This window comes from Centrocercus urophasianus, unplaced genomic scaffold, assembly GCF_019232065.1.
Source record: "Centrocercus urophasianus isolate 14NV4802_14NV808 unplaced genomic scaffold, USGS_Curo_1.0 seq_29, whole genome shotgun sequence".
Classification (NCBI taxonomy): domain Eukaryota; kingdom Metazoa; phylum Chordata; class Aves; order Galliformes; family Phasianidae; genus Centrocercus; species Centrocercus urophasianus.
In genome coordinates, this window is record NW_024884855.1 from 7116175 (window position 1) to 7142959 (window position 26785).

Here is a 26785-nt window from a genome sequence, read left to right on the forward strand (position 1 = left end):
GAGGGACTGGGGAACAGCTAAGCCTGGGAAAGCGAGAGCCGAAGCGTTGTGTTGGCCAACATTTTTAGTTTCTCTCTCAAAGCCACGCCTTGGGAAGGGGGTGGAGAGAGCATGGCCCAAAGCATGCGGGTTTTGGTGGAGGTCAGGTTGGTGAGAGCCCCTCCGAGTCCGGGCCCTTTGGGGACCTCATGTGGGAGCCACGTGTGACCCTGTGGATCCGCAGTGGCCAGCTGTCGGGCTGCAGGAATGTGTTGTGAGTGCAGCACAGGCAGTCGGGGGGATCCTGGGGTCACACTGCAGTGATGGGAGCTCACGAGTCCCTCTGAAAAAATAAAAAAAAAACACGATTGTTCTTCTTTGTGTATTTATTTTTGTAGGGCAACCTCGTGTTGCTTGAAAGAGCACTCCACAAGCGGCTATTTTTGTACTCCTCTGTTCATCAGCTTGCCTCGCAGCTGGGCTGGGTGCCTTTTAAGAGTTGAATGCAGTTTAGCCTTTCCAAGCGTGGCTTGGATTAAACAGATGTTTCAATTCCCATCCCCGCGGCTCATGCTCCCCCATGCCGCATTTCCAGCAGGAGGACATCAGCTCTGGCATGCAGGCCCTGGCAGAGGCCCTCAGGGCTCTTCAGCTCCCCGGTGTCCACATGCTGGTCGGGATTGCTGCTAGCGTTGATGGGAAGCACATGATCCTTCAGCAGCACCTGCACACAGCCTAGACCAGCACCCCGTGTCTGGCTGGCAGCGGACACCGGCGCGCCGTCAGAATGGGAATGTTGATGGGTTTTGCCTCATGAGTTGCTTCTGTGCTATTGCTTAATGGCTTTCACATGCAAAGAGTGTGGAGGTGTTTGTGAGCAGGCAGAACCATCCGAGCCAGGCTCTTCAACCAGTGTCAGGCAGTCTGTGGGGCGATAGGAATAATAATGATGGGCCCCATCCTGCGGTGAGTGCTCCCAGCACAGAGCCCGTGTGCCACATTTCCTCTCCCAGGGCTTAGAGAGCTGCAGGTACAGTTGGAAACCTCAATGAGATGCAGAGTGGAATCTCCGAGAAAAGTGTTGCAGCTACATCTGTTCCACACAGCTGTGCTTTTGACTCATTAGACACGTCTGTAAGCTGGCTTTCGTTGTCACAAAGAAGAGGACAGGGGCTTGAGGACAGTGCTTTGCCATTGACAGATACTTCCTTGCACAAGAGCATTGTGGAGACCTGTTAGAAATGTCTGTGCTCAGTCTGAGCCTGTGCAGCCAGTGTTTGTGTGCCACTCGCGGCACAGAACTGGCCCCAGAATAGCTGTATTGCACCCCTCCCCAGACAAAAAGGCTTGGAAAGCCTTCTGGAAAGAGTGAGTTTTTGGAAGGGGAAGTTTGGATATGGAAAGAAAAGTCAACCTGCACTTCTATTATTTTTTACTGCAGCACCACTTCTCGTAGCTTAGGCACTGTACAGATACAGCCAAGAGACAGGTCTTTTCTAGGACATGCAGATGGTCCAGGCAATCCTGCAAAAGCATAAGCTTGGATGTGGGCACTTGGCTCTGAGATATTAACATGCCTTCTGCCATTCCGAAATTGGTAATGGTTTCAGCAGGTCAGCAATTCGTGTTGTGAAACTGCCCTTGCACCTAAGCATAGCACAATTAAAAAGAAATCATCTGCTATTTTCTGAAACAAAATGAAGCTGTCATAGAAATATGATGCAGGACGATTCCCTGGGAGAAGAGCTTCCATTGGAAAATATCTTGGCTCCCAATCAGACCTTTTAGAGGATGGCTCATTTTTGCTACCTTGGTGGTTTTCTAGGAGAGAAATGTTGTGTAAGCAACAAGTTGATGGATCCATAGCCAGGCCTCCTCCTCATCTACTTCACATGTTCTTTTTGCTTTTTTGTTTGTTTGTGTTTTAATAAGGGTTTCCTGTCCTCCTAGATCCAGGAAGCGACTAAAAGTAGCCACTAAAATGAACAGAGTGACGTTGGCCAGAGATTCATAAGTAATGAATTAAATCTGTGCAGATCAAAGGTTTCTATCAGAGTGTGGGAACGTTGTTTTATTCCAACAGAGGGAAAACAAGTGATTGGCTTTATGGGCTGAACTCTGTCAAGATCTGCAGTCTCTGATTGCATGGATCAGTGCAAAGTTTGTATCGGAAGTCTTCAATATTTAGTGAAGACAAAACTGGGGTAGTAACATGAAAGCTAGGAGAGGCCGAGTGTTGGGCTGTGTTAGTCTTTGTGTTGGGTACTCAGGAGAATTCACTGTAGCTAACATAAGTGGTAGATTGGGGACACAATGTAACACCAAAGTAATGGCTTTCCTTAAGAAAGAGGGAAAAAAAGCAACGACAAACCGCTGCCACTTTGTTCGGTAAAACTGTTGCAGGTTGCAGAACAAGACTGGAGAAACAAAGCTTGGGTGGTCCTTGTGGCTCTGCTGGACTGACAGAATACAGTTCCTGAGTTTTAATTTGGATGGAAGACACACTTTATTTTTACAGGGGGTCCCAACAGCATCATTCATACTTGATTTTGTATTTCATATAAGACAAAACAACTTCAGTAGCGCTACAGTCAAAGCCTGAACAATGAGGCTGCTGGCCCTTACAGCTATCCCTGCTCTCATTGCATCCAGCAATAAGTCATTGCTTGAGCATTTGTTGCCTTAACAGTGCTTTCAGGAGAGTAAACTGTAAGGATAATAATGTCACTATCCATGGACAGTTTAGTTTCTGATTACGTGCACATATTGCATCTAATATGTCCACCAATGTAAGTTGCATTGCCTCAGCTCAGTACTGGAGTGCCATGACCCGTATTATGCACTCAGTCAGAACGGAGGATTACCCTCTGGCATAATTTAGAATTTGAATCATTTGAAGTGTTAATTACAGCTGGCCATCAGATCTCTACAGCAAGCCAGCAAAGCCCTCTGCAACTTTCTGCCTTCGTTTGGACTGACTGTGACACCTCCAAATCTGTAGCTTGATCCCATTACTCTGTAGAGAACTGAGAGAGGAAACTGCATTTGGAAATGAATCTCCCACCGGACACAAAGCTTCCTCCAGTGCAGAGAAACTCTCAGGCTGCTTGGGAAGGACGTTTACAAGTCACTGGGGTGTCTTGGATCGCTTGAAGGCATGCAGGCCTGCCTCAGCTCCTCTCCTCTTGCTGGTGGCTGGTCCCATCAGCAACATGGAGGCCTTTTGTCCCTGTGCTTGTTGACCTCACGTCCTGTCTACTCCCATGGAGTAGGGAAGTGGAAGTGGAGTGTTGTGCATTGGCTTGCCATGCAGTTTCTGGGATTGCCAAGTTCTGCAGGAGCCATGAAAGCTGTGTACAGCACACACAAGGCCAGGCCTTGTTGCCATCTTTGTCCTCCTCTCCACAATCAGGGAATTGATGCGCATACATTAATTTGGGAAGAGAGCTGGGCTGCTGGAGGAGGTGCTGTCCTACAGCAGCAACATGGGGACATGGGACATGTTTCTTTTATTTTCAGCTCAGACCCTGGTTGTGTGGGCTGGGTTGTCACTGACTGCTGCACTCCGTCTCCCCTGTCAGAGCAATGAGGTTGATGGTTCCTGGCCTTGCTGGAGAACTGTAGTGGTTATTTATGTGAATTAAGTGCTTGTGGAGGGCTTAAGTGCTTGGCTGCTGGATAAATGCCCTGGGGTTCTAATTTGTACTTGTTTGGTGCTCTGCCATCCTTGTGAGAAGGCAGCAGAACATTGTCCTGTATCAACGCTCGGGATGCTGAATCTGCAGTCTGAGCAAGGCACAAGGCAGGGTAGCAAAACGCCCCTGCTTGCTTGTTTAGCTGGTTTATTTGTAACCTCTGTCCTGCCCTCCTGTCCCTGTTTTTGCTTCACCTTGCCATCACCCCCAGAATGCAGCCTTTTGCTTTGCCTCCACATCCTGTGGCAGGTATAGCAGCCAGCTGGATCTCATCGTGCTGCTGTAACCATCTTTTTTCTTTTGAATGCAGCTGAACAAAGAAAAGTCTGGTTTTCTGCTCAATTTTATTTTAGATTCAATCCAGTGCCATCGGTTTTCAAACAGAGACATCCCAGCCCCAAATGTGACTTGAGTCCAGGGTGCCAGCTCCTGAGAACACATATGTGCTCTGCAGGCTCCTCAGGGAAAGGACTGGGATAGTTTTCCTCACCAGCAGCATCCTGAGCAGCCAAGCCATGCAGCCCCAGGATGCAGATGCGGAGATGGTTGTGCAAGGCCAGGGCCATGTTGCTGGCACAGGGCATCCTGCGCCCACCCAGCAGACCTACAGCCATGTCTGTGGGCCTCACTGCTCTATGTGGAGAGAAGGGCCTGGGCTGAGCCTCCAAGGCTGCTCCCAGAGCAACCTGCTGCAGTTGGGCACCATTTTGCCTCTGTTGGGTGCCATTTTCTTGCACTGTAGGCTATGACAACAGTACAATGAGGCTTTCTTGCCTCTTACCTACACCTACACCAGTCTATGTGAGGTGCTGGAACAGGCTGCCCAGAGAGGTTGTGGATGCTCCATCCCTGGAGGTGTTCAAGGCCAGGTTGGATGGGGTAGGTGGCCTGGTCTGCTATTAAATGTGGAGGTTGGTGGCCCTGCCTGCAGCAGAGGGGGTAGGAATTTGGTGATACTTGAAGTCCCTTCCAACCCAAGCCATTCTGTGATTCTATGATGAGGAAGAAGCTGGTGGAGTAAATTCCTGACGTATCAGCAGTGCTGGCATTCTTTTGTATGTAAAGCTCAATTTAAAATGCAGAAATTCATCTGTATCTTTGTACTGTGCACGGTATGTGTGGGCTTGCAGAAAAGACCCAAAGCTCTGAAAATTGTTATTTGTACATGTAGTCCCAGGCAGGACCTCGTAGTGCTGGGCATATGCAAAGATCCTTGCAACAGAAATAGATAAGGCAAGAGGAAAGGGAAGTCATCTTGTTTTACGGCTGGCTGAGACTGAAAGCTGTCTGCACATAGTGTGAGACCTGCCTGGGGTCTCACAGGCAGCATGTGTCAGAGCCAGGCCTGAGCCCTCCCCCTCTTCTGAGGTGCAGCTGAGTGTGATAAGCACGTGAGCTTGCACGTGCATGTGGGGCCAATCTGACATGAAGATCTCACAGTGTGGGACGACTTGCTGGGGGTGCGCATGCTTCAGCTGGGAAACAGCTGCTGGACTGGGCCGACCAAAGCAGTGGTTCCTGTCCAAAAGAGACTCCCAAAATGTGCTGGTCAACAAAAAGCAGTAGTGCGTCCTGCTGTGTGTGCAGTACAACATAGTATGAACTGCAGGACTGGAGTCTGTAATTTATTTACAAAGCTATGGTTTATTGTGTTGGGTAAGGGGAGTTTGCTGTATTTTGGATAGAACTGTACAATGAAGGGGTATGCTTGCTGAGATATGTATCTTCATCCAGGTTTACATCTAGCTTTCTCTACTCCGGAGCATCTTCAAAGCAGGAGAGCTGTGTTCACTGTTTTGTCCTAGTTTCAAATGTAGCACATCATGGCTTAGCTGTGATTCATTTTGCTGTGAGGAGAGCAATACCTAGTCATTGTATTGTTTTGCTACCTTGAAAAGAGCTGTCCTTGTTCCAGACCCTGTCCCTGGTGTGCATGGTGGGCCTACCTCTGCAGCAGAGAGCGTTCCTCCATTGTGACCTCCAGGAAGCAGGATTCATTTAGGGAAATTTGGTGTGACAGGAGGAACAGTGTTTCATCATGAGTTTGCGCTGGGGTTCAGGATTAATCATTACTGCACTTAATGTGTTTTAGCTCAAAGCCAGAACCGTCCGTATCACCTGACCATTCTGCAAGCAAAACCAATGGGATATCAGATTTTGGCATGGCTTTGCTACCCGGAAGTGGGGTTTCTGCAAAGCATGAGAGAATGGAGAGCAATGGTTAATCGGCAGGATGGAGTTAATCATTCACAGAATTCCTTAGCTACAAACTCTTTCCTCAGTAATTTTTTGGTGCGTTGCTGGAAAGGAAATGGGGGTATGTGGAACAAAACCATACTTAACAAGTCACAGTAGCCCTGGTGTGTGTAGGATTTCTTGCTCTCTGCTGAGGTGGAGCTCTCCTGTGGGAGGAGACGCTTAAACGAACTGATAGAGCTGAACAGTGCTGGTCAGTTTGATATATCTGCACCTTTCTGTTTGGGTGCACATGCCACAGATGGAGATTGAAGAAAGAAATGTCTGGCCTTTCACCTGTGTGAGACCCAAGGCAAATAGCTAGGTTGTGTTTTTTGGGGTTTTTATTTTTTTTTTTTTTTGCATCAGTCAGTGCCATCACCAACATCTCAAACAGAAGTGGGAAAACTTATCTTAATAAACTAGCTAGGATGCAGTTACTCACAAGAGTCTGGCTCCGCCAGCCAAAACATGAGTCAGCCAACCTCTCATAAATCTCAAGATTAAAAATAACCCAAAAGAAAGCCAAATGTTGCCTTGAGCCTAAAGTCCCGTGTAGGAGACATTTGGAGGATGTAAAAAAAAAAAAAAAAAAAAAAAAGGAATCAAGAAAAATGAAAGAAAAAAAATGAAGATGATCATTTAATGTCATGATTCCAGGAGATAGGCTTAGGGAGCCCACTCGTCCTCATATGACTAAGCTCAGTACATCCTCTAAGCCCCTTTTTTGGGTAGAAGTGGGTTTGGGGAATGATCATTCGGAGCCTCGTACCATGGAGCAGATACAGGAGTTGGTAAGGAGTCAGGTGAGGTTGGTAAGGGACTGCTAAACAGGCAGCCAAAATCAGAGTCATTTTTAGGGGATTAATCATGTGGTCAGATAGATTATATGACATTTCTGCTGTTTAGAGGTAAATATTTAATCTGTAGGTAACCCAAGGCTGAGCTGATTTCTGTGCCAGATGGAGCTAGCCCTCCATCCAGGAATCTGAGTCTGCCTTCCTTCCTTCCAGCTGCAATTCACCTTCCAGACACCACTCAGACCTTGAGAAATCCTGTTCCTGAGCTTCTGGCTTTTGCTTCTTTGTGCACAGACTGGTTGTGGAGTTGGTGATGTGACATGCCCAGCAGTGACAGACCTGCTGTCTTCTTCAGAAGTACTGAGTGTCTGTAAAATGTGTGACTGCAGTCAGGGGGCTCGATGATTCAGGCTGTATTTCATGCATCGTACCAAACTGAAGTGGCACAAAGTATTCAATAGGAAGAAATGTTCAACTGCATACTAGGTAGGAGAACAGTTTTAGATTTCTGTGCTGGTAGAGCTTGTGAGCCTTTGACTGCCAAGACCAGTGAGTTCTGTCAGCTCCTCGGGGTGTGCACATACTAGACATGGACTGATTACTTTTGTATCTGCTTGTTTCCTACTTGAAATTGCAAAGAGTAATTGCTCACTGTAAGCTACCCAGACTCTATGTGTGGCATCTTATTAGCTAGTGTAGTTAGCAGGAGAGCAGAGGAAGCATTTTGAAGTGCAGTGGATGAACTAAGAAAGAACTAAGTACAGATGCCATTAGATGGGGAACTTTTGCTATGGTTATTTTCCCTACATCTGAGCCAGAAGCTGTAGTTTTGGGGCAGACATGTATGTGATTGCAAGAAAAGGGTGGATTTAATTTGCTGGATTGTGTGGCTTTTTTTTTTTTTTTTGAGACTTCTCATAGCTAACATTTTCATACAGGCACAATGTCAGAGTGCAGCAGTGGATTCTGTAGATGTTGCTGCTCTGGGAGCTCTGCTTTTCTCAAGTATCCAAAGCTTTCATTTTCTAGCCTCTGAAGTAGCTGTTTTTGCCTGTCAAATGGCTGAAAAGCCTTATATAAAATCTTTGCGGGATGAGATTTCTTGCTTCTGCTTCCCTTTCTATCTGAATTCTCTCCACTCCTGCCTTGTCCAAGAAGCTGCCCATGGAGTGGCTTTCTGGGCTGACAGCTCGCTGGCCATGGAGGCTGCAGTGCTGGAGCTCTCTGCTCAGATTCCAGGTAGGATGAGCATGCCAACTGCTTCCAGGATCCTCTGGGAGCTGCTGTTGTGCAGGGAGGGGCTCCTGGAACTGTTGCTGTGGTTGTGTTTCTTGGGAAGTCTCTCCCATTTCTTTCCATGCTATTAATGGTGTTCCCAACCCAGTTTGCCTGCATTGCAATGAAGCCGCAGTCTGGCAGGGGAGGGAAGAGGTCATGGAGGGAGAATTCAGAAAGCACCAAAATCCAGGGTTTAGAGACAGCCAGTTGCGAAAGACACTTCCTGATAGGGGAAAATCTTGGTTCCATAGGGTGTTGGATAAAACACAACCTGTCTCCTGGGCCTGCCTGTCCCTGCTGCCAGACTGGCCAGTTAAGTGTGTGCCACTGACCAAGAGTCTGATGGTGACTTTTTTTTTGGGGGGGAGGTTGGGAGGGAGGGTGGAAGTGGGCAAGAAAACCCCTGATCTCCTAAAAGTACTGGGCAAAGTGTTGCTAAATATTGCTTTTAATTGCACTGGTACGAATGCAGAAGGGCCTGGCTAATATAGCCAAGGTACTGCAGCTGTTTTATGAGCAATGAATTAGTGGGCAGCCACCTTCCTCCTTCAACTTCTGTGGTCACTATTTGTCCTTTTGCTATTGTTTCTCCCTGCTGTATCAGTTGCAGCTGGCCTCACTGAATCAAGGGATGGCACCACTTGTCCCTATGGCCTTTCAGTAACAGAATAGCTGGTGAGCTCTTATCCCTGTTGTGCCCACATCCAGAGCACTGTTTATCACTCACCTGGGATTGTGCTGCTCTGTTCTGCTCTGCTGTCTGCCGTGACAGGCAGATGGAGCCAAACCAAGCTAAATAAGAGGGAAAAATAACCCAGTCGGTGTTAGTCAGGCTACAGAACACGTTAGCAGATCAACAATGGCCTTAAACACCTAGTGGGATCCAATTTAAACCCATAAAAGCAAGGAAGTTCGGACTTGGAGCCTGTTCTACCTCTGTGAGCAGCCATACTCATAGTAGCTGTGGCACAAGAAGGCTAGAAGGCATTGGGATTTTGTTGTTGGTGGTTTTTTTTACCCCATTAAAGAATTGTCATTTGTTTCCAAGGATTTGACTTTATTGTTCCTCATATTTCATACAGCAGGAAATTAAAGAAAAAAAATACAAGACACCTCAGATGCAGATTTTCATTTGCTGAAATTGTGTTGAGTGTAGGAGCTGAGATCCAGGTGGCATCCTAAAAGTGGTGTAATAATTGATGATTCGGAATGTAATAAAAATATATGAAATTCATGCTAAATGTTTTGACAGAAGACCCATAAACCGAGAGTGTGGCAGCTGTGGGAGGTGTCCTCTTTTGGTGTTTGAAGTTGAAGGTGTTTCCTCTTCTGATACTGCCATTGAGAGAGGGTTTCTTTGGAAAAAAAAACAAAAACAGAAACAAAAACAAAACCCTGAAGTTAACTGGATTGTAAGGAGTTTAATCCGTGGGACCGAGGAATGGCTGTGCCACTGTCCTGGGCATCAGACTGATCAGTGTATTGGACTGACTCCAAGAAACGGGTCGGGTCACAATGGTAAAGATCAGCAAATTCTGTTCCCCGATCCCTTTTCCTTGGGAAGAGTTCAGGCATTTGAGGTCAGGAGATCTGTATTTGTGTGTTGAGAACGCCAGTCACAGGTATCAACCCCTTCTTGCATTTTCAACCAAGCTCTAAGCACTCACAAATGGCTTAGAGCAAAAGGCTTCCAGACTCCATGGGATCTGGGGAGCTGGTCTGCCTGTGGAGGACCCAAAACTCATAGCACGCTTTGCAGGCTCCCTAACTGTCTCCTATTAGAGGTATTGAAGGAGTTGCAGTCCCTTGGTGCAGAGTGAGGACGGAGCTTTGCAGATGTCCTGCTGTGTGCCTGCCTGCACTAGCTGTGGGGACTGTGCAGTAGGAAGAACTTGCCAGACATGGCAGGCAGCTCTGAGTTTTCTTGGCAGGAGGGTGTGGAAAATGTTGGAAAGGAGTAATGGAGCAAAGGCAGTCTGCAGCTCAGACTGCCTCGAGATCAGACGTGTGTGCTGGGCTGGGAAGTTCTGCGTCACACATTTCTCAGTCCTTCTGCCTGTGTGAAATCCCTCTTCAGTCTCTGTGATACTTATGGTCCCTACATGCTTCTAATTTTGTTTTATGTTGAGGGAGACAGTAGCTCTCTGACGGCCTTCCAAGGGGTAAAAGGGACAGGCATTGGAAAATTGGAATCTGGAAAACCCTCAGGGTCTTTGTCTTCCTGTACCCACCAACTAATACACAGCACAGCTTCCAGCAAGTCTAAGGTGCTGTTCTGTGGAGAGAGAGGGGTGCAATCAGTGTGGGTTGTTGCTGGTGCAATTGGGCAGCATGACTTGGCTGAACAAAGGACAGTTTTTGTCTTTTCGTACAGATCTCAGGGCCTTTTCTGACCATAGGTGCCTGGACTGTGATTTCCTGTCCTGCTGGAAAGCAGCATTTCATGCCATTCTGTTCCCCCAGATGCACACAACGTGTCTGTTTGTCCGTCTGTTGACCTGAATGGAGATGGCACAGTCCTGATGCTCTGGCATTTGCTGCTGTCACAGAAGGATCTGGGCTTGATCTCACCAGCAGAAAGCATCACTGGCACCTGGCAGTGGGTCAGGTTCACATCAGCAGGCTGAGGGAGGATTCTGGGCTTGCTCTGTGGCATTGCTTTCCTATGGCACTGGTGATTCTTCTGTCCAACTTAGCTCTGCTTTAGTGTTGGATTGCACCATGAAGTAGCAGTGGTGTTTCGGTGGTGGATGACATAATCCCTGTGCGTGCAGAGGGTTTCAGGGAGTTACGCTGGTAATGTCCTTTTGGATCTGAGAGGCAGAGAGGTGCTATGGAAACGTAACGTATTATTATTATATGGGAATGAAATTTCTTATTTCCCTCTTTTGCCTCAGTTTGTGATTACACCACGGAGCAATTTTTAGCCTTGGCAAGAAGGTGATTTAACATAAAACCAAAGATGCGGCTTAACTCAGCGTCTACCATAAATCCTGAGAAACGATGATGCCGTCTGAGGCTCGAGAAGTGGTCAGATGTTCTTTCTGCCAGCAGAGGTGATGTAAGGTCTGATTTATGAATGCAATACTTCTTGACATTGCTGCGGTGTCCAAATATTACCAAGGATGTTTACCGAAACCCTCTGGAGTCTCAGCGCAGAGCCTGAGAAGGAATCAGGCTGAATTTACACGTTCTGCTGTGCCAGGCCTCTCTTGGTAGCCTTCCAGTCCTGTTCAGGGCAGAGCACTGGGCATGCTGACACCCGCTCTGCCAACCACACAGTGTGGGATTGCAAGCTGCTCACCTCCGCTCATCCATGGCCTCTGCCCTTAGTGCTTCGGGGGCTTGGCATTGCTTGGATTCATGCTCTTCTTTCCGTTTTAAACAAAGTAAATTTACTGGTGGTTTGTATTTACCACTAACACCCTCTTAAGCAATCACCCTCATGTTTTTGTTCCTTTTTTTTTTTTTTTTTCAGTCTTCAGCTTATGAAGAATGGGACAGTCGTTTTTAATGCGATCAATAAGTTGAGCCGTGGTTCACAGCAGTTGTCTGTGTCTTTGGTGTTTCATTTTGAGTAGCACTGCGTCAGACAGGGGAGTTGCTCTGGTTTGCTGTTGTGCTTAACAGAAAATGTGACAACAACAAAATAGTTCATTTACAGTAGAAAAAAATCTATGAGATGGAAAGGATGGCCTTTTTTTAATGGTGTCTGTCTCTGCTCCAGTGACATGGGCCCTGTAGGGCCTCTGCTGGCCTGCTTCTCCTTTCATGCTGTGTGCTTTGATAAGTGTGTGATGTGCAGTGGACATTAGCCAGCAGCGAATGCTGAGGTGAATCAACAGAGACCTGTTTCTGGGAACTTTGGAAAAAACCCGAATTGGGGAAGATTTCAGATGAATAATAAAGGAAGAATTTCTGAGTGCAAGAATCAGCTCCAGGGGAAAGCCCCTTTGCTGCAGCACTGTGAAGTGGGGGGAGGAGAGGTGGGCAAGCCATGCATCCACAGCTGGGTTCAATGCTGGGCTTCTGCCCTGAGTCTGCACTGGTCCTGGTGAGTGCCTGTGGGAGAACACATAGTCCTTGAGCAGATGTTGCTGTTTGATGTGCATGAATGCATTTACCTGGGAAGGACGCATCTCTTGGCTTAGCAAATGAAAAGGACAAAAAGGAACCTATGTGGAATAGGATGCCCCTAGGTTCACCCTTGGGCACAGAGACAGCACAAACACGTGCCATGAAACCACGTCAGCCTTCTTCTGAGGTGTGGAGAGAGATGGAGGTGTTTCACAGGCCTTATTCTGGTCTTGTTCACCTGGAATGCTTAACCTCTGAGATAGCTGAATCACAGCAGTCTTTGCCAGGGATGTCTCACCAGGGCTCCGGTATGCGGCGTGTTGAATAGATGCATAAATGTAACTGTGGGCTCTGGGATGTCTCCTGCCTGTTCTTCCTGGTATGATTAAGAAATCAGGGGGGAAAAAGCATCACAGAAACTGCAGGGAAGGGACGCTTGCCAGAAAGGAAGAATAATTAAAGAAAAAGGGTGGCTGTAGTAGTAGAAAAATGCTGATTGTGAATCATCAACTGTCCGTGACTTTCCTGCTGTAAAAGGTTGAGTGGCCCAGTCTGTGTATTTGTGCTGGCAGTGAGTGATCTCTACAATAACAGCCATACCCTGTTTAGCTTTGCTACTATTTGGAGGATCTGTGCCAGGACTTATTGGAATCCCCCAGGCAGGCATTTAGAAGTCTTTAAAAATCACAGGGGACAGTGGGAGCAAAACCCCTACTCATTCTCCAGAGAAATTGGCTTTGTTTAAAAAAAATAATAATCCACAATAAGACGCCAAAGTGTGGTGAGACTTTTAATAGGAGAGCTTTTAATGCGATCAGGAAAGGAATACCTCCCAGTAGTACTCACAGGTATTAAATCATTAGGAAGATTAACAGAGTTGCAAGGCCATTTTTTTTTTTTTTCCCCTAGACAGTTTATTTCACACAATAATGATTTTAAAAAGGGCTGTAGGCATCAGCCATGTGGGGGAAAGGAACAGATTGTAGTGATCCTCCCTTTAACATAACCTGTAGTATGAAATGAATGAAATTATCCTCTCTGTGATTCTCTCACAACAACGAAATCAGACCAAATCTGACTTACTTACTTACTAAGGACAGCCACCTCTTTTCCAAGGCTGATCAGAGATAGCAGTCTGCAGGAACAGAAGGAAGAAGTCTATTGAATGACTGCTGTGATTTCCTCCTGCCTCTGCTCAGGCTGAGTTCGAAGAGATGCTCTAGAGATGATGTGTTCTTCATATGCTGACTGTATATATATATATGCCAGGGCAAGGGCTGGGCCTGGCACTGAGCTGTGGATGCTGTGAAGGATGAGGGCCTTCAGTGCCTTTCCCCAAGGAAGTACAGAAGTTCTTCCTCAGAAGAGCTCATCTCCTGCCTTCTGAGCAGTTGGTGGCTTTGGAACGCAGCCCCAGTTTGCCCACTCTGGGGCTGCAGTGTAAGCCCTTCTTTGCAGCAGCAGTAGGAAGAAGTTGCAGTTGCTGGAGGTCTTGCAGTAAAGCAGCACAGAAGCTTAGCTAAAGCCAGCAGAGGCAAGCCCAAGAGGGCTTTGACTGAGCCAGAGGTCAGAGGTAAATTGTTTTCGTGGCTCTGGACAGGTGGAGGGCAGTCCGTGTTGAGGGGGAGAGCTGAGCTGAGAAGAGCAGTGCAGGAGCAGGTTACCTCGAGGTCAGCTGTGTCTTTCCAGGATAAGCTGATGACTGGACTGGAGTATTCTTCCAGAGCTCTTTCCAGGGATCTGTCCTTTGGTCTCCACTCCGTATACCCCCAGATTTGCTGCATTGTGGATTTATCAGCCATTAATATTTGGCAGAAGTGTGGACAGCTATTCTTCACAAGCAGATCATGTTAAAGTCTTGGCAGTCTCCTATCTAGAGTTTAAATTTTCCAAGGAACAGGCAGAGAGTTTGATGCACAACTCCTGTTTAACCCATAAGATCCAAACGTTTCCTTCTGCGGTGTCGGGCTCAGATCATCAGCTTCAGCACTGCTGGTGTGGCAGCTGTGACATCCGCACCCTTTGCACGCTGAAAAGCTGCTAGCATCTCTTCATGTACAGCGCATGAAAATGAGTGGATCCCTGGGGGGTAGGGCTGTTGACGTCAGGGATGAATTTGGCCCTTCACTTCTCGCCAAGATTTGTTCTAAAATTGCTTGCGATTCTGGTGTTTCAGTGGATTCATCAGGGAAAAGTCCATCTTCTCTGATAAGGGAAGTGTGACTAAAATTCAGAATTCAGAGAGTGCTAAAACCAGGAGGGGTTCAGAGGAGGACACCGAGCAGACTCCTGTGCACATGAATTCAGAAACAAGTCAGAAATGTGCATCACTTCCTCTGGGCCAGGCACACCATCTGACCTGGGGAGGACCTCCCTTGTGCTGGCAGTAATATCTGCAGACACAGAGCCTCGCTTCTTGCTGAAGCATGAAGTATGGGCAGTGACCAGAGCGAACCCCAGACTGCTGCTGGCTGGTGGATCTGACCTGAGTGTTTGAAGAGCCTCAAGAGAAAGATTTCCATCTTCCTGGGAAGCCTGTGGTCAGCTGTCTCTGCTGAACCTCTGTACCTAAACCAAGAGCAATAGATAGCTGAGGATGAAGAGAACAAGGGCTCCTCTGCCCAAACGCTCTGTAGTTCCAATAGCAAATACAGAGATAGGGAGAGGAAAAAGTGCTGCAGCCTGCAGTGACCACATCCCCTGTGCTGGAGCAGCAGGAGGAACTGCCAGCCCTTTCCCTGTGATGGCAAAGAGCTGTGCTTCCTGCCAGCTTGTGCAGAGAACAAACTGGTGATTGTTTCCCATGTCAGTTTGCAAGGTCTTACGAAGGGGGCAGCTCTGCCTCAGAGCTTGGGGCCCTACTGGGCCCAGGCAAGCTGCTAATTTCCCTTTATGCCTACTTTGGGGCCTCTGAACATCCGTGTATTTTGGAGTCAAAATATTCAGGCTGCACTGCAGAAGACTTTCTAATGCTAAAAGGAAGCAATGCAACCACACAGATTATTAATGCCAGAAACACGCAAATCCATTTTGTCCTGGACCCAGCAGATCTATATTGGGTTCTGATTGTTTTTTGTTTTCAGAAGTAAGATGTTTAAGGATCTGTAGGGAGCGTATTCCAAAAACACTCAGGGCCGAGCCCTCCAAACCAAACAACCACCTTTGAAAAAGAAATAAAGGGGGAGCTCATATCAGTAACAGCACTGGAACACGTGGATTAAGGAAAGGCATGTCCTTGGGCCTTCTGTAGACCATTCCCCTTTTCTCCTGCCGTCTGTCTGCCCTCACAGTCGCTGAGCAGACTCGCTCTGGGTCTTTATCATGCCCTGTGATTTATGGCACATAACAGCAACCGAAGCTGCTGTTTCAATGAGTTCTTCGGATGTTTGTGTTCCAATAGGGATTCATGGGCCTGTCTTTGAAATTACCTTGTCCTTGTGCTAGAGAGGTGTTTACAGCGAAGCAGGAGGCTGGAAGCCCTTTATCCCTGGGAATGATGGAAATGCCAGTATCTCAGACTCCAGCAGATGCAGTGGAATGGGGAAGCCTCCAGGTGCAGCCCACCTGCTGCCACGTGTGCTGCTTCTGCTCAGGATTTAGGATGTTTGGTTTAGGATGCTTAACTAATCAGATTTGCTTTTCGTCCTTTAAGTGGAGAAAACCTGTAAGGTTGATTCTGAGTCAGGCAGACCAGAATGCTAAATGTGTATTTGGATAGTTTCTTCTAATGTGTTTAGCTGATTAGACACAGCAACTCCTGCAAAACTGTTGCCTGGATCTTTTAACAAAGCACATGCTTAGGCATTTAAAACAACAGCCTTGGATTAATTTGTTTATGCATTTGCTAAAACAGATTTGAATAAGAAAGCCCCTTTGGGGGCGAAATATCTGTTTGTCTGTCTCCTTGTCTGTGTATGGATGTATCTGTCTAAGTTCAAACCTGAATATTTAGACCCCCAGGAATCCAGGGAGCATGGAAGTGAGCTGGGAAAGGAAAGCGGATGTGCTCTAGGAACTAGCCCAGGTGATGTTGCTGGATATGGCAGCTGCACTCAGGAGCAGAAGAGATGCTGTAGGCCTGAATCCATTGCCCACGTTTCAGAAGTCACCATGGTGCTGGATGCCTAGCCAGAAGCAGAGGAAAAAGACAAGGGTTCCATGAGCTGTCATCTGCAGAGCCAAACTCCTGTGCCAGGCTCAGCAGCAGCCTGTTGTGTCCCAGCTGGGCAAGGCTCACAGCAGCCCGGCAGCATCTGGACCTTTCCTGGGGCCACCCAAAATCTCCCTCGTGCCTGCTGTGTGGTTCTGGCATCTGTGCCAGCCCACCTGCAGCCTGAGCATGCACTTGCCTTGTGACTGCTTAGAGAGTGTTACTTCCTGAGGACCTGCAAGCTTTTTTTCTCTTGTTGCTGTAGCACAGGACTCATTTCCCTCATTGTACTCATGTCACTTCTTGCTGTTGGTATAGACTGCCAAACATTTTGTTTCTACCTCCCCCATAGATATGTCTGCATCCACTGCTGTTTATGTTCCTGCTTTCAGTTAGAGGGTTGGTTTTTTTGTTGTTTTTTTTTTTAACATTTTTTTTTTTTAGTATGTCAGTTGCATTTGTATCCTATTTTTGTTCTTGCTTATTATGAATCATTGTACTACAGGATAAGGGAGAGGACACCATACAGACAACTGCAGTGCTGCCTTACCTGGCTTATGACCATTTTGTATGCTGGGGTTTTCCTTCATGATACAGGTGGGGGTACCTGGAAGAAACCTGGCTGAGGCCACATCTCCTTGAAGCTGACCCTTCTGGGATGCAGCTGGTGTTGGTGGCAGGGTGCGGGTGCCCCTGCTTGAGGAGCAGGGCCAGCAGCGGGTGGAGGTGGGCCGGCGTTACATAACGCACCGCTCGGCTCCAAAGACACATCCAAGTGATTAATTTGAGGCTCTGGCAGCCGCTTCCCTGTAATAATATTTTAAACATTACTTTTCCACTGCTTCTTGCCAGCAATCGTTATTTTGCGCTGTGGAGGCTGTAAAATTTCACTTCAAGGATGGGTTTCACTCCCGTTACAAAATGTGTCTGGAATGTGCAGATGTTTCCTTCGGGGAATAGAGAGCCAATCCGCTGTAACACATCATCCCCACAGGGAGGACTCAACGTGCTAAGCAGCCCTATTCACAAAATCACAAACAAACAGACACACACAGCACCCTGTGGAGCTGTGCCCGGGCTGGGAATGTTGCTCAGAGCCCTGTGGGTGCAAGCAGCCCAATGCTTGTGCCCCTGGAGCTGCAGATCCTGCTCTGCAGTCTGTACTGTGTGTGCAGCTTGGCTTTTGCACAGTGCTACATCTTAGCATTTGCTGGAGGTGGATTGAAAGAACGATGAAAATGTTGGCTTGTTGGGTGCATATATCCTGCAGGTAACCAGTCTGCTGGGCATGGGTGCTGGACCAAACCCTGCCTGTAGCAGTCTTCTGGGGCTTGTAGCACTTCTAGAGAGAACCTCATTTAGGCTGTTAAGATTTTGGTGATGAGGTCTGCCTTGATTCTGCTGTGCACCTCTGTGTTAATACAGGGCTATCTTTGCCTCTCTGTACCCTGCATAAAAACGCAGTGGAGCTGGGAGAATACATGAAGGCAGGTATGGAATGAGTACACAAGGGAACTGTTGATAGCAACAAGTATGGGCTTGGAAGACAAGCCTATCGAGCACTGATAAGCAAAATACAAGGAAGAGTCTGTGGCCAGCAAAACTGAAGAAGTCGCACAGTTATATTGGGAACTAAAGGGATTAAATGATATTGGTCTGTTAGTAAACAATCGTGATCAAATTATCAATGAAAATACAGAAAAGGCAGTAAATATTTGTTTTCTAATTGGAAAAAAGCCATGTGATGTATTTGTATCATATGAGGATGATGAAATACTTTCCACTCCAACAGTAACTGAAGAGGATGTTAAACAGCTGCTATTAATGTTAAACCTTCTTGAACTAGCAAGTTCAGATATTTTGCATCCAAGAATTTTTAAAGATCTGGCCGAGGAGCCCTGTGGGCTATTAATGTTCTCTTTTAGGGAATTTTAGGGCAGCAGGGAGATTCTTGAGGACTGGAGCAAAATGAGCATGATACCAGTGCTAACAGAAGGTAAATGGGATGGTGCAAGTGTTTGTTAACCTGGTGTCCTGATTTTATAGCCTGAGGAGAAACAGTGCAGTGTACAGCATGGACAGAAGCTAGAAGTTAAAGGGGATAGTGTCATTAGTGGCAACCAACATGGAATATTCACTTACGGAAAATAGATTTCATGAATGTCTGCCTTTTAAGTGAGTTTACAGATGGAGTAGATGAAGACGACGATGTTGATGTAATACACATATGACTTCTGTAGGTATTTGACTCAAAGCAACATATATTTGTCAGGAATTGGAAAGAAAGAAATCAACACATATATCGAAGGGATTAAATACTGGCTTCAGAATGTAAGAGCAAGCTGGAGTCATCCCAAAGAGCTGCGTTGCAGCGAAGTCTCAGAGATTGATTGCTGAGTGCCTCTGTAGCATATATGTCAGCAGGCTGGGGCAAACAAAATGCAGCAGTGATGCTGTACTCAGTCATACTGCCACATACTGCAAGCCACAGTCCTGTGGCTTGCAGTATGTGAGTTGCTCTCATTGCTTTGCATTAGTGTAAGAAGCAGAATACCAAAAGGGAAAGGTGAGTGGCTTTGTGGCCCATTTCCCTCTCTTTCCTGAAACCAGCTCATGCACTGTGTAGGTCCCAGAGCTGCAGTACATCTGGAGAGCCTGTCCCTCATTTAGGAGACTACAGAAAGCAGGCACAACGTCAGGACTGCAAGGAAAACACAAACCGGACCGCGCTGCAGCCGTGGTTTAGCCAAGTCTTGCTCCTGAGCATGCTGCACTTCTCTTTTTCTTCAGACTCTCCAGTCTGTGGGTTGTCTGTTGCAGGCAGTGGGCTGTGAACTCTGTGGTTATGCTTAGCATCATTGTTTTCACAGAGCAGCTCCATTGCTTTGTGCTATTTTTAAATATATCAAATGCTAATGTGACTGCCACAAATCCCAGAGTTTTCTGCCTGGAGGAGAAGAAAAGATGAGTGAGGGGCTCAGCATCTTTCATCCGGACTGTGTGGTCCCGTGCTTTGCTTCTCATCCCTTCTCCACCTCAGCTTCCTCCATCTGGCAGCCCATGCTCGGAGCCCAAGGGTGCTGCTGAGAGCCTGGAGCAGGGAGCATCTTAAATGTGTGAAAATGCTGTTGGGAAAACATATTGGAGGTGAGAATCATTTGACAGACACGGTTAAAACGCACACCAAAATGTTTTTCTTTAGCAGCCACCCAGGAAACTTGGAAAACTTGCTTGTCTGTTCGAGATTGATGTTAGCTAAAGGTCAAACAAATTTGTACTGTCAGCTACAAAAGGGAAAGCATCTGAGAGAACGTTATCACCCGTGGGAAGTGACTGCAGAGATGTGGCTACTGGGCCAGCCTTGTTGGTGCTGGAAGGAGTGACTCTGCTCACACATCCAGGAGGGTGACACTGCGACACACGGGATGGTGGCATGCCAGGTGGTTGCACTGCAGGCAGCTGCTGCCCTGTGCCCTGCAGTGTGTTTGGGCTGGGGCCTCTCTGGCCCTCCCTTTGGCAGTGACTGATGAGGAGACCACCACGGAATCTGCTAGCTCTGCTTCTCCCTTGTGTCTGTGCTGCTCTGGTGATAGCAGGTCAGAAGCAGGGAGCGCACCTTGGTACTGCAGGGTGCGGAGGGGATGTCAGCAGAGGGCAGTGATGGTTGTCGTGCTGCAGGCAGCTCTGCAGTGCTTGGCCCTTGGACTTTCCCTGTCTATTTCTCAGTGCTTTGGGTCTGGGTTGTCTGCTTTGCCTAGCACGCATGGGTAACTTTGGCTGGGAGGTGATGCTCCCATCAAATCAACAGTCCTTCCGAATAAGGACTATTCCGAATATGAATCCGAAAAAGGCCCCTTTTTGCTGCTTCATGGCTTTGCAGCAGCACCACAGCAGTTGATGCTCAAGTTGTTTCACTCCTCCTTTTGGGATGCTGAACACAGATTCCCCAGAAGGTTTCCAAGGAACGAGCTATGCAAATATTTTTTCGTATTGTGTCAGTGTTTGCAAACCAGACGTGTGCTTCTAAGGAGACTTTCTTGGAGTTCTGTGCTCCTCTTGCCTCGGCTGCTCCAGCGCAGCAATGTGCTGTTGCTATCAATTCAACATTTAGGGATGTGAATTAGTGGCTATGATGGTGGTGATGGGTTGGAGGTTGGACTTGACCTTAGAGGTCTTTTCCAACATTTATGATTCTCTTTCAACTGCTGCCTGCATGCCTTTGGCTCTCCGTTGTTGTGTACAGCAGGGCTTGCAGTGCTGGAAAAGAATGGTGTTGTGTTATTGTCTGAAGGATGGCTATTAAGGCGAAGGCCTCACATTAGAATAAATACAAATAGAATTAAAAAAAAAAAAGAAAAGGACCTGAATATCATCTACCTCATCCTATATCCCGATGGTGAATTACTATCACCAATGCCTGAAGTTTTATTGGAAACTCTTCACTTTGTGAGCAAGGTTAAACACTTGGTAGCTCGGTTGTGTAATTCTTAAATTGCAGCTTAGAGAGGGCTTGCATGCTATGGTAAACTGAAATGTCATGGGGCTCTGAACATGCTGATGTGGAGGAGCCATGTGCCAATGCGTGGTGCCAGTGAGCATTGGGGCTCCCCTGGGTGGAGGTGTTCTGGGGAAGGAAGTGGTTATCTGCTTGGAGAGCAGCTGGACTTGGGCTGCAGGCTTCAGCATTGTCTCCTTGCTTGAGCTGTGCCACGTGTGCTGGGAAGATGCTTTGTTTTGATGGATCTTTGTTTTTTTTTTTGCAAACTTTCCGTGAAACTAACATATATTTGCAGGGCTGACATTTAGCTGGCTGAAACTGCAGACAGCTTGTTTATGTGCAGCACTAATTATGGACATTAACTTTATTTAAATATTTGAGTTGCTGCTTTCCCAAACTTAGCCTTCTTTGCTCTGATCTCTCTGTGATGTTACAGAGGCCAGGCAGGGCCGAGTGCCTTCTCCTCAGTGATATTCAAACCTCACTGCACATCAGCTCAAGTCACCTCTTGGTGGAGGGGAGCTCCACTTGCAGTGCCAGCAGTGGTCTCCACAAGTGCACAAGGCCCTGGGGACTCTCCAGTGCCCCTCCTTGCATGCATTTCCATTGTTTAAATGTTGGGAACAAGGAGATGAAGTCAGTCACAGCCTAAAAATAGCTTGTAAATCAAGCAGTTCTTGTGGGTCCCTGTGCAGACAGCAGCGCTCCGGTTCCTGGGAGCCTCGTGTGTGCAAGGCCCCCACCCAGCACTCCTGACTGGGGAGCGGAGGGATGGAGCGCGTGATGCCATCGCCTACGGGCTGCACTGCCAGAACATGACATCACTGCATGAGGTAACACATCCCCTTTGTTCGAGTGGCTTCATCCCTGGTCCTGCTTATAACCATATTTGGGAAAGTCTGAGAAAAGCTCCCTGGCTGTGGGATGCGAGGAGCCGTTCTTTGGGTCTCAGCTGTGCTTCAGACAGCTCCCACCTGGAGGTCGATGCCTTTGGTTGTGCTCAGCAGCACTGCATCCCCAAGCTTTCCCCAAGCTGCAGGCACAGCAGCCAGGAAGGGTGAGGGCACAGCTGGGCCTGGGGTGTCCCGAGCTCAACTCCGTTTCATGCAGAGCTCAGATTAGTCCCATTCTGCGCTGCTTGAAGCTCTTGCAGCCCCTTTTCCTGGGCTGCCTTAAGGAACCCAGACACCCAATGCTCAGCTTCACCCCTGAGCTCACCCACTGTGCTAAGAGCTGCAGGGTATGTTCCATGCCATTCCACAGCATCTGCAATAACCTGTGCCCAGTGCAAAAAGGATGAGCAGGATTGACTCCTGCAGCTTGGAGCCTCTGAGAGAGGCTTGTGCAGGCTGCAGGGGGAAGGAACCCAGAGGGGCAGCAGGAGCAGGCAGAGATAGGGCTGCTCTGTGTGCTCCTGGGCCTGCAGCACTGGACATCGTGTCTTGGTCTACTCAAGTCGAACCTCGCTGTCTCCAGGCTGAGCTGCCTTGCAAGGACATATGCGAGAGTGTTTTGCAGTTCTCCCAGGAGAGCACAAAGTGTACGGAACATTGCAAAAATGCTTGTATCCTTGCTTTACATTTTCATATCAACAATTATGATTTTGCTGTGGGAAGAGAAACATTTATTTGTTAGATGAATATTTGTGAAAAAGTCTTTTGGGGCAAATTCCTTGGAGAGAGCTGAGACTTGAGCCAGCATTTGAAACTCATAAATTCAAAATGAGCAAATAAATTGTCATCATGCTGTGACAGCCTTGTGGAGGCCAGGGTGCTCCCCTCTGCCTGCCAGCTGCAGCAGCAGCTCTACTTGGACCTCCAGCATCTCTCAATGAGCTTTTCCCTGGACCCTGCTATCTTCATTCTATCTCTGGTAGCTTTGCTATTCTTTGCAAGGTGATCTGTGCAGATGATATGCAGCCTCAGGGGCAACAAGTGTGGGTTTGCAGTGCCTCTCTGCTACATGGCTCTGGGCAGAGGGTGAAGCCCTCTTTTCCTAGCCTCACACAAGGAACTGAAACCAGTACCTGGTGATGAAAATCTCCATATGCTCTTCTGCTCCTGTTTGTGGAGAAGCACTGGGAGCTCGATGTGCCTGGGGGCAGTTCAGCGGCTGGGATGCCCCTGTGCTCAGTGCAGGACTGCAGCATTTCCCCCACGCTCCCAGCTCTGCACATGAGAGAGCCGGAGTTCTTTTTTTTTACATTTCCTTAGCCACTGTGGCATGAATCTCTATTCCTCACTATGCACACAAAGTGCTGTTACTTCTGCTGTGCTTCCTAGAAGAGGTGCAAGCCAAAATTCGAAGTGAAAAAGGAATCAGATCAGCAAAAAAGCTGTAATTTTCCTGGCTCAAGCATGCAAAAACACATAGGGTTTTTCCTCCACTTTTCTGGAAAGTCTATTATGTACGTCAGGCACAGCACTGTTGCAAGGGGTACTGTGCTGCCTTGTGTTCCTGGAGCCCAGCAGAGCGTTTGCCATGGTAACACGTCAGACAGCCCAGTTGCGGCTGGGCTGCCTCTTGCTGCTAAGGAAGGAGTGGTTTGTGTCTCACAAACTGTTTCCTGTGTCCCTCTGTCACTTGCCACACTCTGTGAGGTGTGCATGCTGCAGCCTGGGTGTTGGGGACCGTCAGCCCAAGCACCTGGTGTGTCTGGGGGCAGTGAGGTGTGTGGAGTGAGAGTGCTAGGGTCAGAAACGGGGATCTTATTCCACTGGAAGTTGTGCTTGAGTAAATGAGGGCTGAGGTAATCCAGGAGAGGCCTCTGAAATCAGGAATGGTACAGAGAAGATAAATAAGAGCAATTATTCATCATTTACAGAGCAGAAAGTAAGGCAGTGTCCTGTGAAATGATTTGTCTAGCAGATTTAAACCAGCCAACGGGAGCAGTGGTTTTTTGTTAAAGCACGTGAATGATGGAGCTTATTGGCTGAGGAAGGTGTTAGGCAGCGTTGTCTGCTTTGATCCCGTGGGTTCTGCCATCCTTGTGGCTGCTCCTGCTGTTAAAACGCAGTCTGGACTAAAGTGAGGCTGGGGGATAGATTTTCCCGTGACTGTGGGATGGTGTGCATGGTGTGCTGAAGGCCAAATGCTTTATCCTTCTCACACTGCTGTGAGCCCCTTCATAACCATTGCAGAGGTTCCTGCATGCACTGGATGGAAACACAAATGTGCCAGGCTGCCCAAGCACCTCTGGAGCTCCACGGACCTCCAGCACTTAGCTAAGCTGGAGCTTATCGGCCTGGAGCTCCCTTTCTGATGAATTGCTGCTGCCTTTCCCCAGCCTGCACGCAGGCTCCTCTATGCACAGACATTTCTCCCTGTCTGTGGATGCTTTTCCCATTACTGTGCTGGCTGGGCTCCGCACACCAAAAGGGCTGCGGAAGGCACAAGCCAGCACTGCCCCCTTCCCTTCCCTCCCTTCTTCTGTGAAATGAAGGCAGAGCGGGCCCGCAAATGACATAATGAGAGCATGATATCAGGCTTGGCAGGCGGAGGCGTGCTATACCCTGCTCAACATTATATGTTCTGCGGGATTAAGAAAAAAACAGCAGCGCACCAAAAAAAAGCCCGTGCACCACGGGCTGCAGAAATAACCACCCGGCTCCCCAGGCTGCCCTTCCCTGGCTGCCTCCTGCCCGTTGGAGCTCTGTGAATGGATGCTGGCAGCTGCTGCTTGGGGTACACAGGTGCCCGGTGTGTTTAACTCCCAGAAGTGGTCCAGCTCCATCCACAGGATGTCCCTGGCGTTGTTAGGGACTGGTGAGTACTTGCACACCATCTGTGAGGTGGATGCTGTCCCTGCCGTCATCCCGCCTCTCTCCCTGCAGTACACGTGGCTCTCCCAGCCTCAGGCAGGAATTGGTAGCAGGGCTGGGATGGAGCTGCAGGCTCCCAAGGTTCAGGCTGACGCCCTCATTACCAAATATTCCCTTACCCGCAGCTTCGCCTTCCCCACATGAGTGAGCCCGCTTCCAGAAGTTTTCTCAAAACTTCCTTTGCTCAGCACATATGTCAAATGTGTCTGTATTTTGGGAGGTATTGTGGAGCTGCATGGGGAGCTTTCTTTAGGGGCGTCTTTCACACAGCTCGTGCTCGGTTCCATAGTCACTGGTGGTGGGTTCTGATGCCTCCGCTCTCAAGAGCTCTTCAGAGGAGCAGGCTGAGCCCTCCCAGCCCCTTTGGTAGCACACAGTTCCATTTTACAGATGTGGATGGGATCAGGAAGCTGTGACTGGCCTCCAGCTGCCTTCTTCCAGGAGCACACCGTGTTCCTGGTGCCACGTGCTGCACAATTAAACACAATTTTTCTTTCTCCTCGTGGGCAGAGCAGCAGTCAGCATGTGTGCTGCCTTTCAATGGAGAGCTTTGTTTTCTGATGGCTTCAGCCTTGTCTTGAACCTGCTCTGAATTTCCTCCAACCTGGCAGTGGGCTGGGAAAATACAGTCGTGGCAGTTTGTGGCACCGAGAGGCTGAGCTCTGTCCCACAGCCCATGCCTGGGGTTTTATTGGTGAGTAGTTCTTTCCTATCCTGATTTTATTTTTTTAGCCTCCTTTGGTTTACAGCCCTCTTTCCCATGCCAGGAAGGTATAATGTTATTTTCCATACAAATTGGAGAGGGAACAGTAGGAGAAGGCAAGCAGGTGGCTGGAGGTGGCAGTCGCTGGCACCCGCCACCACTCCTGGCTTCTGCAGGGCTGGGCTGTCCACAGGAGCCTGGCTTCTCTGCAGACTCCTCGTGGAGGTCTGGTGAGGTGGAAAGCCAAAAGGTTTTATACTGGTTCTTCATCAGATCGTGTTGGCAAGGTTGGAAAATAGCAAAGGTATTAGGCTTTGATTTGTAGATTGCCCTCTAGTGACTTGTCCCATGGAGAGCATCAGCATCTTCACCAGGTCGGGACATGAGCTCAGGCTGTGAGGTTGGTCCTGTGTCTGCTGTGGGGTATGGATGAAGCTGTTTGACCCCAGGAGCCAAGGGCTTGGGCTCTTAGCCCACGGCTCATCCCTTGGTTGAAGCTTTGAAAGCTTTCTCTGAGGTGAAATGGAAATAACGAGAAGGGATATTTGTGAAGAGCTTGGAAAGGCTCAGCACGGGGCCCTCCATGCACTGCAGGGGGATGGAGAAGAGTAGGCAGCTCTGTTGGAGTCCTTTGCTTCCTCCTTGCAAAGCAGCAGGATGGGAGGTAGAGGAAAGCAGAGGGAGCTGCAGGGACAGCAATGGGCTTGGGGCTGTCCCAGGACACCACATGGCTCCCAGTGCTATTGCAGTGTTGAAGACCTTTCCCTGCCCAATGCTTATTGCCCTGGCTTTGTAGCAGCAGGCAGTTGGGTTTGGAATTTCTCTTGTCTGAGTGAGGAGCAGGAAGGCCAAGGCGTGAGACATCCGAGCTGAAAAACTGCTTCCTTCTGTCTGGTGCCTGAGAATTAACTGGGCTGTTTCCATGTGTCTCAGAGGAGAAGTAGAATGTTCTCCCTGTTACACCGGGTCACCCCATGCCCAACATGTGCACAGCTCAGCACAAAGATGGTAGCTTCTGGCTCTGCTCACCTGCCCAGAGCCTTCTGTGCAGGCTGCATGCTTAGCTGGTGGACTCGCTTTTCTAAGTGTGTTTGTCGAGCTTTTATTTTGCACATTTCTTGGCCTTCTTTATTGGTGTTGCTGATGTATTCTTCTGAATCCACTCTCAGCTTGGCAAAGAGCTCCTGGACAGCAAAACTGGGAAAAATAAATCTTTTAAAGAGACATCCATCCCTGTTACTCATCCCCATGGTTTCCTGGAATCATAAGTCATTTTTCTGCCAGTTTGGTTTAATTCTTTTCATTCAGATAGATTAAATATCAGATCAAACCAGGAATTAATTTATTAGGGAACAAAAATAAGAGGTGAGACAGGAAGGAGAGATTATGAGAGGTGCTCTTAGGAGAAAAAGGTGAGGAGGGAGCTGGGACTCTGTGCAGTGTGGCTGCAGGAGCTGAGCCATGTGTCCAGATCCATCCTACAGAGATCCTGGTAGGAGAAGAACCATTGCCTTGGGCTGGGAAGAAGAGCATTGGTACTGCTCAGTGA

At 48.2% G+C, this 26785-nt stretch overlaps 1 protein-coding gene across 1 annotated transcript in view; it reads left to right on the forward strand.

Annotated features, from left to right (window-relative positions):
- The window catches only part of PKD1 (polycystin 1, transient receptor potential channel interacting), an 85727-nt gene that overhangs the window by 5724 nt on the left and 53218 nt on the right, over positions 1-26785 (forward strand). The window lies entirely within an intron of this gene.